The 11,779-nt window shown below is 39.6% G+C and overlaps 1 protein-coding gene across 3 annotated transcripts in view; it reads left to right on the top strand.

Annotated features, from left to right (window-relative positions):
- The window catches only part of Ell2 (elongation factor for RNA polymerase II 2), a 67,829-nt gene that overhangs the window by 25,681 nt on the left and 30,369 nt on the right, over nucleotides 1-11,779 (top strand). The gene's annotated exons all lie outside the window — the stretch shown is intronic.

Here is an 11,779-nt window from a genome sequence, read left to right as displayed (position 1 = left end):
GTGGCAGCAGTACATTTGGGATTTTTTTATATATTCTACTTTTTTCCACTTAGTGTTTTTTTCTGTAAGCATTTTCTTACAGTAAAAGTTACTTTTGAGTAGCTGCCTCATATTTAATTGTGTATGATACACCATCACTGATTTGGCCATTCCTCCTGCCACTTTTGTTGATTTTGTGTAACAAAGAACACCCTTGTGCGCAAAGTCTTGTTTCCATCTCTTGTGATTTCCTCTGGGTTGATCCCTAGGTGAGGTATCTACTAGACTAGAAGACAAGAATGCCTTAGACCTTCAGTAGCCGCCTCTGATTTGTGCGTTCCCCACCACCACTGCCAAGTTGCTGTTTCTCTTTCCCTCGCTCTGGGAAAGTACTATCACAAGATTCGTCCCTGGCCAGTATTAAATGTCTGGGTTTTTTTGTTTTGTCTTGGGTCGTTTGTCTGTTTTTAATAGTTTTGAGGCAGGGTCTGCAGTTCAGGCTGGACTTGAACTGTCAGTGATCCTCCTGCCTCAGCTTCCTAAGTGCTGGAATGACAGGCTGTACCACCACACCCAGTTTAAATGCCTGGTTTTTGTTTTGTTTTGTTTTGTTTCAAGGTTAATCATTTGGTAACACTTAAACACTGTGTGATTTGCTCAGTAATATCTGGCAGGAGTAAAATATTACAGTATTTTAAGATATGAAGTATCATCAAATGTTTTGTTATCTCCACTTGCCAGAAGGAGTGGTCTTGAGCTTTTTCGTTTCTTTATCTTATTCATGTTTCTCCCAGTATACTTGTTCTATTTCTGTACCTTCTATTAAAAATAATTATGCTGTTTATAATAAACTGTTTACGTATTTTGTTGTTTTGATGTTTCTCTATACTGTTGTTTTAGGAGCCTAGTAATTTAGTGTTTTTGAGTTTACCCTTCACCGTAGGTGCCTGTCTTTAAAAGAACATTTCAAATTCTTCATGAAGGTTACTGACATGGATGTCTCTCTTTTTTAATGACACAATACAGCAAGTTACTGGCATGGGGGGGGGGGTAAAATGTTTTACTACTTAATATCATTTTGCTGTCCAAGAGGAACCCTGTGGTGTGAGAGCTACCTCCTAATAGAATTAAAGAACTGTCTTTAAAAAGCTACTGTTTATGTTATAAATTGTCCAAATACAGTAGTCATCTTAACTGTCCAGATGTAAATATTTGCCCTTTCTTTGTCACTTTTTCTCAGAGTAAAGACAGATTTGATGGCTTTACCACTAGTCTAACCATTCTATCCTTAGAAATCTTTTCAGTCCTTTATTTCCTACAGTCATCAATGGGTTTATCTCAGAGACTTTACAGGACCTCTTATTTATAGCAGATGTGCAAGTCTTTGAGAAATCAACTGAAGTCTCTAATTTAGTTCTTGATGTGCTGTGCATATCAATAAGCAGTGAAATAAGAAATAGTTTTACTTCCTTTATAGGCTTGAGGAAAATTAGCAAGTGAATCTTATCGTGCAAGTGCAATAGAAATAAATTTTATGGCATAGACTATCACGAGAATGAATTTTCAGAGTAGTATTTGGGAAAAGATCTCTATAAATTAAAATACCACAGACTTTTCATTTTTAGGTCTGCATGTAGCTTTAGCACAAGGAAAAAGCTCAAAACTTAAAAAAAATTGTTGGAATATATGAAGATTGAATGCTTTAAAGTAAAATGTTCTGGTCCTAAGGGAGCCCTTAATTCTATTTCCTTTGTTTCTTTGTTGTGCTGTAGCTAGTATGTGGGGCTCTTGGGGCTCTGAAGGCAGCATATTTTTTTATGGCTAGGGCACTGGGGAAGCAGTGTTTGCTTCCTTCTAGAGTAGCAACAGGCATCTGTAATTTTTCAGCAACCTTACCGATGCTTACTTTGGCAGATTTGTTCCTCCATCTTATCCATCTGCATTTTGGGGTTTTGACAATTACAAATATTTCTAATCTTTTTAATTGCTTTCCTAGATAGCGTCTTTGACCTCTCTTATACCAACATGGGAAATTGAGAACGGACAATAAGTAGAACCAACTTGCTGTTCTACTTGCTGTCAGCCATTGACCATTAAGATACTGACCTTGAAAATCTAAAAATCAAACATGTTATTATGCTAAAAAACACATATGTGTGCATGCATCAATAGATAGAAATCTGAGTGGGAGCTCTGTATCCCCCAAGCAAACACTTTGAGGCACACGCTGTATACTAAGTACTATGCCCAACACCTTAGATAAGTCACCTCTCGACTTCACAGCAGACCGCAAAGTGGCGAGATCACTATGTGCATTTCGACGTGAGAAAACTGAGGACTACTGAGATGGGTACTTGCCCTGGGTAACACAGTTGGTCGGCAGGGTCTGGAGCCAGAGGAAAACCTGGGATACTTGCTGCAGAGCACGCGACCTGGCTTGGTTGGGCAGTTCGGGCTGCCTTTTCCACCTGCGCTAAAAAAGAGAGACTGTTTCTTCTCACCCCATTGAGGGAGGCCCAACCTAAAACTGAAAAACAGAAGGGGACTCACAACTAAAAAAACTGTAGAAAGGGGACAGTACAAGTCAGCAGGACACCATTTCCTTTTTTTCTTCCATATCCTTCCAGCGAGTGGCTCTAATACCCTTTAAAAATGCCCACGAAGCCTAGGGATGTAGCTCGGTGGTAGGGTGCTTGCTTCTTGTCCACAAGGCCACAGATCAGTCTCCAGTAACGAGGATGAAAGAGGGCACAGGAAAGTGTGCGTTCTTGTACACACTTGGGTAATTTTTGTTCCAGATTGTAATTAATTAGTAAAATAATATCCCCTAGATATTGGGGTCTGTCACTGGTTATGCTTCCTTAGGGTAGACCGTGGCTTTGTGCTTTTAGTCCCCCAGGAATTCTGTGGCCTTTACCACAGAAGCCACACCAGGCTTCCAGATTCTCGCCATCCATCTCCTCCTTGAGAGCAGTGCTGAGTCTATTTGTAATACATGGTGCTTGCTCCATGCACTTTATTTTGAAAAAATACTATGGTTAGGTGTTTAGGGGTTTCCCCTCCCCTTAACAGCATAAAAATAACCAATTCTGAAAAACAGACTATTAGAGCAAGATTTATTTCCAAATCTATAAGGACATACTCTTCTTACTTAACCATCATTTATCTTTGAGTTTACACGTTTTCATGGTAGTGTTGATTAGGTTGGGGAGAAACCATGTGTACTGCAAAATCTAGGGCCTGAACCACCACCCTTCAGAACCCAGGTTGTTCACGAGGACTCCGTCTGTCAGGCGCAGGCCCTCCCTCAGGTTCTGCAAGTTCTGCCAGCTGCTGGGCTCTGGCCACCTGGGCCAGCAGCTCCTCCTGGCATTGCAGGGTGACTTTCCTCAGGAGCCACTGGAGAGGATTGGCACTGACAAGTTGTGAGTCACATTTAAGACCTATTTTTCCCTGCAGAGTTCAGGTTTGGGCTTTGTTTCTGAGAAAAAAAATAAACTTTAAAACAAAAACAATTCTGCTTCCTACTTACTAAATTTAGAATTATTTAGTCTGGTCTCCTGATGTCCTTTAAAATATAAGGTGTTTTTGAAGAGTTTGGGGCATATTTTCAAATGGAATTTGGTGATATCAGACTTTCTGTGAGTATTCTAATAAAATTGAGATAGAGTTTTTTTTAAAAAAGAAAAGCACGTAGTTTAATTGAAGTCCCACAAACTTGCCATGAGGCCTAGGTTTTGGAGTAGCTCGCTGAGCTTTGCCCATGTCTCATTTTATGCTTGCTCTGGGGAGTCCTGGTTCTCCACAGACTGGCAAATGATGCATTTCAAATGCACTTATAAATTGTTATAAATCACTGGCACCTTCTGAGTGAATTTAATATAGTTGTAAATTTCTTCAGGTAAATCTAACAAATGGTCATTAAAAATCTACTGTGTGTGTAGATACAAGACCATGGTCCTTGCCTCCAAAGTACTCAGCACAGTGTAATGGAGGCAGTGACAAAGATGAGGCCACACCTGCAGACCTGCCTTACTCGGGAGGGACAGAGCTTCGGGAAGGAAGACAAGGACGGACCTAAGCTGAGTCATAAGTAAAGGGTAGGTTAGCCTAAGATAAAGCCGGAGCAGGGACCCAGACAAGTATGCTCTGGTACACAGGGCAGTGTTGCTTCTGAAACTTAAAACAGTGTGGGCCATGAGGCCCAGGTGAACTGCTTTAGTGGCAAGAGTGCTAATCTGTTGGGAATCTTGTGTGTCCTACTCAGAAGCTATGAGTACTGTACTGTGCTGTAGGGAGCATGAAAACAAATGATGCTTGAAGTCAGAATGGTCAGACTTGCATGTTATGAGCAGTGTTTGGATAAAAACTGAGGGACTAGGGATTGAGAAGAGACTTAAAATGGAGGCCGAAGGATAAAGTGGTTATTGCACATGATGACACTGATTCAAAGCAGAGGATAGAAATGAGAGCATACAGCTAAAGAATATTTTAGGAGGAAAAAGTAGTAGAATTTATGGTTTGGAAGCAGAAGTGTGAGAGAGAGAATACTCAAGATTGATGCCCTGGGCTACCCGTAAGATGAATGGTGTTGTGTTAAATGGGAGATAGAAAGCAGGAGGTTTAGGGATTAGGCAAGAAGTTCATTTCTGTCTCAGAATTAATTCTATGGAATGTTTTTAAGTTTGGGGACCATCCGTTTAATAAAAAATGAAATGCAGCTTTGTGATAAGAATCCCTGAACTCAGTGGGAGGTTTTAGATTTTGCCATCGGGCACTGGGGATTTAGCTCAGCAGTATAAGCACCTTCCTGGCAAGTGCAAGGTCATGAGTTCAATCCCTGGTACCACAAAAAAAAAGGGGGGGGGCTACTTTCTTCCATCAAAAAACTAGTGCTTAGTCCAGCCTGACATTTTGAAAACAACTTAGAGTCTCTCCATGGTTCTCTTGCTTTTCATCCAAAAACTACTTTAGCATTTGGCTTACTTTTGCATTCATTTTTAAACAGAAGTTTTCATTCTCTTATGCTCCATGGAGCATCTTTTCCCTGATACAGTATCTCTAGTACCTGTTATTTGCATCTTTCCCCTGCCAATAACTGCCATCCCCCCTTTTTTCCTGGAAATAACCAGCTAGAAACCAGTTTACACCCAGCCACCTGGGTTCTTGATAATTAATTTTAGCCATGCAGCTACTAAATGAGTCATAACAGGACTCAGTTTGGAGCCCCTTTTTAGCTGGTGAAACCAACATTGGTCAATTGTATTTAAAACTAAGAAGTGTACTTAGCTAGTTAGTGGGGTCAGTTATAGTGAGATGCTCATCATCACATCCAAGATAGTGTATTCGTATATGTGTGCATGCATGTCTGTATGTGTGCACACATAATTTAATTCTTCTAGGTAAAAACTATGTTGTCATCCTTTCTTATTCTTCACACTGATTATACCTAGGAATCTTCCATCCTTTTAACTACATAATGCATCCCAAATCCACCCATTTCTCTTCTGGTCCTAGCTACTATCATGCATCTCCTGGATTTCTTTACATACTTGCCACAGTAGTGGAGATCTTTGAAAATTTTATGCAGTAATATGTCACAGAAATGTAAACAATACCCAGCACAATAGCACTGTTAATTTTTTGTGAGATAACTTTTTTCCTTCCTTAAAATATAACTTATTAAGGTGAAGAATACAAGGAAATAAATGGGCTTATTTTGTCCTGAAATTATGTATGTTAATTGCTACATGACCTGAATTTTTTGGATAACTGCCAATATTATTCTTTGTGTTAGATGAGTTTGGTATTTTGTACTATTCTCCTTAGCAAAATATCTCTCAAGAAATTCCTGATGTTCGTAGTATGCATTGGAACCTCTCCACCCCCTGCCCTTCCTTATCATTAAGAATGCTTAACTCTTGCTGGTCTAATACTTCATTTTCTATAGCTGGTCTACCACCCTTCCACCAACGGTCTGCACATCTGGAGCTAATCTTAAAAGCCCCCCCCCCCCCGCCTTCCCTAAACCTATAATGTTTGATCTAAAGTCATGACAGCAGCTCTAGTTTGAAAAATAGGACTTGTGGCTTTCAGGTTTCTATTTTCTGTTCTGATTCTAGGTTATCTGTTCTATCCCTACACTGTGGAACCAGAATAGTACATGCAAATACATTTTTGTAAATTTTCTAGATTGTTAGAAAATTGGAAGCATAAAGAAGCTAAAAAGAATTTGAGAACAGAGAATTCCACTGTTTAAATTTTGCAATAGGTTTTACCTATAGCTAAACTAAAAGGTACAGTTTACACAATGTATTGTCAAATGATAGGTATTTTAATCAAGCAATATTAACGACAGCCTAGCTTCCTGAAATACGGAGAGATGGAGGAGATAGGTTCTCAGGCCACACAAATTGGAAAACAACTGTTCAGTTTGAAAGGACCTACAATAAAGAAAGTCATTTTGTCTAACCTGGCATTTCCCAAATTTATTTGAGGATAGGATCTCCTTTTTTATACATAAGGAAACTTTTCAGCATGCTTTGGAAATCCTGGTGGAAGGAAAGCAGACACATCAGGTCTAGTGCTGGCTTAGACATTAAGCAACATTTTCATTCATTCAGCAAATATGTGTTGAGTGATTACTTTGTGCCATGCATCATTTGAGATACTAGCAACATATTCAAGGAATACAACAGACAAAAGCCTCTGTCTTTGCAGAGCATATGTTCTAGTGGAGGAAGAAAAACCATAAACATAATATGCAAGTATAAGGAGGTAATGAGTATTTTAGACAACGGTGGAACAAAGTAAAGAGATTTGAGTATAGGGATTGCAATTTTATTTTATTTTAATTTATTTTATTTTATTTTTGCTGTGCCAGGGATCACACAAAGGGCCTCATGCATGCTAGGCAAGTGAACTATGCTCCAGCTGAGCTATGATCCCAGGGTTGCAGTGTTAAACCAAGCCTCTTTTTCTCTAGCTTATAAAATGGAAAAATTAAACTAGATGATTTTCTCTTTCCTGCCCCCATCCATCCACTTTTAAAGCCTGGAATTATCATATCAAACCATGGTTCTGCTGATTCATAAGTATATCATTGAGCACTTATTGTCTCCTTGGCAGAAGAAGTTGGGTCTTAATGTTGATAGGATTCCTGCTGAAGAAGGGCTCTGCCATTTAAATCATTTGTAATATCTACAAAAGAACAGTGCAGCTAAATAAATGAAAAAAGGCATTGTCGTATTTGTAATCAAGTACATAACTCAATCCAATATTGCGCAGAAAGTATTTGACTTAAAGGTAGGCAACCTCTGCTGCAAAGCTATCTGCTGCTTTTAAGCAGCTATTAGCGTACATGTGTGTGAAAGTCACAGCAGTGTGCACATTGCACTTCTGCCCCAGATCCTTATGTAAGTAGCAGGTCTGTGACTGGATGCTGAAATGACCTTTCAGACATACTCCACTGCCACATGCCTGAGCTAGTATCTCAGAATAATTAGAAGCTTTGACTTACACGTCTTGGGATACAGTGTTTATGTTAATTATAAATGTCTGAAAGTTTCTTGAGACTTTGTCTTTGTAGCTTTTTATCTAAGGCTGGAGTTTGGGTAGGAGGGTTGTAGACTGTGGTCCTAAGCCATTGATTTTCAGTCTCATTTTTGGAATGAAAATTAAAATTAAAATTGCCAAGACATAGTGATATATTTTTATATCCTTCATCTTGAGTAAGAAACTATTTGAAGTCATACACTCTTTAATCTTTTTTTTTTTTTTTTGGTCTTTTTTTTTTTTTTTTTCAATATCAGTAATCAAAGTCAAGACCTCACATTTGCCGGGCAGGCACTCTGCCACTGCACTATATCCCAGGCAGTAGATAAAAGTTTACTTGTATCCATCTCTAGGTAAGCCCCCAAGAACGAAATAGGTACACAAAGTAACACTAGTGTTTATGGCTAATAAGCCTGCATAACACTTTGGCCTAGGGGCAAGAAAGCAGGAGGCTTAATAGAGCAAACTATGTATGATCATTAGAACAGGCTGGGGAGAGGGACTTTATAGCTAAACTAGGGAGACTCTCCGATAGACAAGAGCCTATGGGATTCCTGAAGAAACATTTGGGGTGAGTCTGAGACCATTTTGGAATGTGTATCACTTCTGTGGTACGGAATCTATGCCATAGCTTGTCTAGAAAGTTCTTTCTTCCATGTGATTATGAAGTATGTTTTTTAAACTGGCCTTCAAATGTGTGGAATACAGAGGGGAGAGTGAACATGAACTGATTTTGATGTATCTAGGATCAGCTTTTAGAAACCAGGATAGTACTGTAAGAAATCTGTTCTGAGTTCTGATTTAGAAACAATCTTAGGAGAACATTCCTTGGTGAGTTAGGAATTTTCTCAATTTTTAAAAAATATTTTAATCTTTTTCTACTTTAATCCTTTTCTATTTTAAATGCTTTAATCTTTTTCTATTTTAAATACTTTAATCTTTTCCTACAAGTTAGTGAGAATGTCTTTATACAGTATTAAACAATTCATTATGTACTTGAACTTTGCCTTAAGTTTTATAATTTCCAATGAGAGGAAACTGAAAAGCAAGTAAGTATACGTGAACCACAAGTATTAGTCAGCTTTCTGTTTATATCCTACCGATATAAAGGAGAAGCTTAAGTTGGCCTGCAGTTCAGGGTTTCAGTCCATGGTTAACGGGCTCTAGGGCAGAAACATAATGGTGGAAGGCTGTGGGGTAGCAACAGCTAAGCTCATGAGGTCTGGAAAGCGGAAAAGGGGAGCAGTGTATAAAGGGAAGGGGGCAGGGACCAGAGGTAGGCGCAGAGTCACACCTTCATAACCTGTCGAGATATTCCCACAACTGTGTCTCACCAACCCAGGCAGATCCCGAAGCCTCCACCCTGCCCACCACATCACATTTAACCCATGTGTAGCCATCATGGCTCTGTGCACTCAGGGTGCTTTTCAATTTCCTCTTATTGGAAGTTACAGAACTAACTGGAATGAGTGTCTGATATAAAGTTAGAGTGGCCCCTCCCATTTGAAATAAAAGGGGTAAAGTTGGAACTCCAAAGTCTGGTTTCTCTCTTTAGGCACTGACCTATATCTCCTTCATTTAGACATTTTCAACCCGTGCCATTACGGCACATCAGACTGGGCAATTCTTCATTATTGGGACTCGCCTGGGAACTGTAGGGTGTTAGGAAATATCTCTGGCTTCGCTTCCCAGCACATGCTGTAACTCCCTCCTAAGCAGAATGTCCCTTGGCATGGGAGGGGTGGGCGGTGGCCAGTGACCTTTTGTTGAGAACGAGTTTTCTAGTCTTACGTATATCACAAACTTTTAAACAGCTTAGTAGGTACATAATATGGGTTAAATGTACTTAAAATTTTTGTTTCTAATCTGATTCTTTCCTATTCTGATCATTATCATATTTTTTAAACAACTGTAGAGTATTTTTCTATTGAAGACACTTTGAAGGAATGAAAATATGAAAATCTTTAATACCAGACATCAGGAGAGTCCCTAATATGTTGAGTATGCACAGTGATTGCTTCGTATAAGATGCTTTTGTATCAAACTCTCTGAATTTAGACAAGAATTATATATCTGTGTGTTAAAAAATGAAAAGATGTTTCAGAAGATATTTCTTTCACCTTAAAAAGTATAAGTATTGCTTAAGAAGTTTGAGAGAGTGGGTGGTTTGGAGGCTGAGAAAAGAAAAGTTTATACTGACTCTGAAGTTTGCTTAGGAGTTTTCCTGTAATGCTCTTAGCAGACATCTGAGCTAAAGGACTCTAGTAATTAAGTTAAAAGTTTTCAGTGAAAGAATAATGTATATTTGTAGAACTTGAATATAGAGTCCAGTCACGCTTAGAAAATAGACCACGGCTACTATGAAAATCTTGCCAACCATGTTCTGCAGGTTGATGTAGAGGATGAGCAGAAAAGATAGATGGAGGTGAAAGGAGTCGTGGCTGGGAAGGTGTTTCATCCAGGTGTCTTTCCCGCCTTTCTTTCTCCTCTCCCAAGGTTTAGGGAGGCTTTAGGCTATACTGCATATTCCTTCAGTGTCAGCAGGACCCCAAAGCAGACACTAGTGATGCTGTTAGCAGACACATGACCTTTGGCTTCCCCTGCCATTAACATAAGCTTTCCTTTTCCTCCTGTTCTCCCCACTGCTATGAGATTAAGAGGTTGCAGTATGTGCCAACTAGGTGTGGGGTTATATACCCAGTAAGACAGCCTGATGAGTACCTGCAGACAAAGTAAATTAAGACTTGTTCACAAAGTAACAGCATTTTAGAACTGGAAGAAATTGGGGAGAATTAAAGAGTAACTGTAAGAATCCCCAAGAGATACTATTTATAGAATAGGTAATAAATGTAGGGACTTGTTTTTCTAGGAATTGGTACTAATTTGTGATCTGGAATCAAAGATGGTTTAAAATCATGGATAGTGGGAGGCCCTGTCGGTTATGTTCTAATAGCAACTTTGGTAAAACTTGGATCGTTCAAAGCTCCATACAAAGGTCTTCTGAATCTCCTTTGAAGAGGTGTTTTTCCTTGACTTCCTGTCTTTTTACATTCATTTCTTCAGTAAGTGTTTATTAGAAGCCTGCTATGTGTAAATACTACAAGTCATCTCCCTTGTTACCATTCTTCTTCAGCTTCTGGGGGTTGAAGATGGTACCTGCAGGTCTTTCCTACAGGCCACAGTTTGTGAGTCATCAAATGCATTAGGTCAGGGGCTGCAGGGTGTCCTCACATGTTGGTGCCCGCTAGCACCTTCATGACTGCATCACATACACTATCACCAGTTAGCTCTGCTTCTTCAGCTTCCAACAGAAGAAAAAACAGATTTCCAGAAAAATGGATCTTTAGCAGTGCTATGTGATGATTGAAAATGGATTTGTTGGCACATCTGTAAAATGTGGTTTCCCAATCTCCAGCCCCCAAGCATGGTTTTAGTAATTTACTAGAGAAAGAGGGCGGGGAACAGCTTCACCACCTATACCATGGCAACAGCTGCAAACTCAAGGGAAGAAGAGTGTCAGGTGCTAACATGGGGGTACAGTTGGAGAGTGAGATTGCAGTTTGCTAACAGTCTTATTAGGCTCAATCCCATATGAAATGGGGCTTTGGTCACCTAGAGAAACCGTCCCTTCACTTGTGGGGCTTCACTTGTGGGGCTTCACTTATGGGGCTTCTTATCTAGTAGGAAAACTAGACCTGAAGCAAGAAAGGAGAAGACACATCAGCAGGTTGCAGGTTGCAGGTTGCCTGGGGCCCAGCCCGGGGCTGGCCTGTGAGAGCCTCTCTATAGGCTGCTGGTGGTGTCATGTAAATAGGAGGATGAATCAGGAATCGCGGGACAAGAAGAAACACTGCAGTTGCCTTTTACCTCTGTCTGTAATTAGGACATTAACCTTGTGCTCTTGTTATTCTTCCTCACAAATACTCCTCTGGGAAGCAAAAATTAAGATAAAATGTGTTTTTATTAAGAGAACAAAAGATTAGGATATTGCCTGTATCTCAAAGACCATTCAAATACTGAAGCTATTCTGCAGGGAGTTATATCAGTTATAGACAGAATTTGTGCAGCTCAAAGGAGAAAGAACTTGATAGCAAATTTACTAATAACCTTTGCATGGGTACTGGAATAAGTTTGCTTATCTGAAACAAAGAAGATTCCTTTCATAGGGCAATTATTCAGCAGAAGTGACTAGGAACACTAAAGGGTAGAAAATGGAAATGAAAATGTGAGATACAGGTGAGCTTGT

The sequence above is a fragment of the Cavia porcellus genome, unplaced genomic scaffold, assembly GCF_034190915.1.
Source record: "Cavia porcellus strain 051 isolate PalLab524CR breed Dunkin Hartley unplaced genomic scaffold, mCavPor4.1 scaffold_2, whole genome shotgun sequence".
NCBI lineage: Eukaryota > Metazoa > Chordata > Mammalia > Rodentia > Caviidae > Cavia > Cavia porcellus.
This window is presented reverse-complemented; position numbering and strand designations above follow the sequence as displayed.